Raw genomic sequence first — 2,017 nt, 5'->3', positions numbered from 1 at the left:
ATCAGGGGTTTACCAAAACTTATAGGGCCATTCGAGAAAGGTTCTCATGGAAGGGCTTCAAGGAGGACGTACTCTAGCATATCCAGGAGTGCAATGTTTGCCAGAGGAACAAGGGGGAGATGAGCCATCCACAGGATTACTGCAGCCTCTTCCCATTCCAGAGGGGAAATGAGACAGTATTTCGATGGACTTCATCACAGGGTTGCCCATGGTGCAGGCAAGGATTGTATCTTTGTCGTCGTTGATCGACTGACAAAGTACGCACATTTTTTCTCCATATTCGCACAATACACAGCAGCATAGGTGGCCGAGTTGTTCTTCAGAGAGATCTTCAGGTTACATGGTCTTTCCAAGACCATCACCAGTGACAGGGATAGTCGTTTCATGGGCGGATTTTGGCAGGAGCTTTTCCGGTTGGTGGGGACGGAATTGACACTGAGTACCAGTTATCACCCACAGACAGACGGGCAGACAGAGATAGTTAAAAAGTGGTTGGAGGGCTACTTGCGTAACTATGTTAGTGGGCAGCAACGAGCATGGCTGAAGTGGCTACATCTGGGGGAGTACTGCTACAACACTACACATCACGTGTCCATTGGTATGTCACCATTCTATGCTTTGTATGGATATCATCCCTCATCTTTTGTTGACGTGATGTTTGGTGCTAGCAAGGCTCCGAGAGCCAAGATTTGGATCTAAGAGAGTCAAGATATTCTCTGAGCTCTCAAGGATAATATGGCTATAGCACAGAACCAGCAAAAGTTGTATGCCGACAGGGGTCGGGTGGAGAGACAGTTTGAGGTAGGGGACTTGGTCTACCTACGGTTACAGCCATACCGACAGTCGTCACTGAAGCAGAAAGGGGCTGAGAAGCTCAAGCCTCACTTTTATGGACCATACAGGGTGATATGTAGGATTGGACAGGTTGCGCCCCAAGGCAGAAAGATTCATAACGTCTTTCATGTATCATACCTGAAGAAGGCATTGGGACAACATGTGACAGTGACAGATGAACTACCGCCCACGGATGATGAGGGGCATTTGGTGTTGCAGCCAGAGGCTATTATTGATACCATGGAGAGGCAGCTACGGAGCAGGACGGTCCGGGAATTCTTGGTGAGGTGGAAGAATTTACCGGATGAGGATGCCACTTGAAAGAGTGAGAAAATTTTGCAGCATCCATCACTTCAGTTGCTTGAGGACAAGAAACATTTTGCCGGGGGAGATTGTAATATTCCTAATTAGCCATGGCTAATTGGAATATTCTATTTTGCTCAATTTTGCCTTCTATAGTTATTAATAAATAAATAAAAAAGTGAGGAAAGGGGGGACATAACTCACTTTATGAATAAAGTCACTCCCTAGTAGCACAATGTTGTAACTTAAAAGGGGAGCCAAGGGGGGCCCAAGGACCACGTAGAGAAGGGGCCCACATAGACACTTGGAGGGACTGCGCAGATGAGAAGGAACACGTGGCAAGAGAGAGGCTACGTTGGAGGAGGTGGCCTTAGGGTTTTGAGAGAGGCCAACGCTATAAAGGAGAGAGGAGCCTCCTCATTTTTATCATTCGATTATGTTGCATTTGAGCTAGTCATTTCTACTTAGAGCACGCTGGTTGTTTAGTCTGTCTGCAGCACTATTTAGTGCATCGAGTGTCTCCATTCGGAGATCTCACCCTTAGCCCCAGGGGACTTCGAGTGCCTGCTCGGGAAAGGTAGTTTCATCAGTCTTTTGCAGGAGGAGAGATCTTTGGAGTTGAGGAGGAGCTGAGCATTTGATGATTGCGCAGTCTTGAGAGGGGAGGACGCAGTTTCTTTGGGTAGGAGCTCAGGACTGGGGTTTTGTGGAGGATTTGAGCTGGGAGATTGAGCTAGGGATCAGCCCTTGCATATTGGAGGATTTTGGCAGAGTTTCAGGTAGAGTTTTTGAGGATTTACTTCAGGTGCAGCGCAGAGCCTTGAGGGATTGCGCAGATCCCCAAGGGGGTGATTTTCAGGGGTCAGCTATTTTAGAAAAG

This window comes from Pinus tabuliformis, chromosome 6 (genome assembly GCF_031772625.1).
Source record: "Pinus tabuliformis cultivar Carrire ecotype Pingquan chromosome 6, CPIR1, whole genome shotgun sequence".
Lineage (NCBI taxonomy): Eukaryota > Viridiplantae > Streptophyta > Pinopsida > Pinales > Pinaceae > Pinus > Pinus tabuliformis.
Note: the sequence above shows the minus strand (reverse complement) of the source record.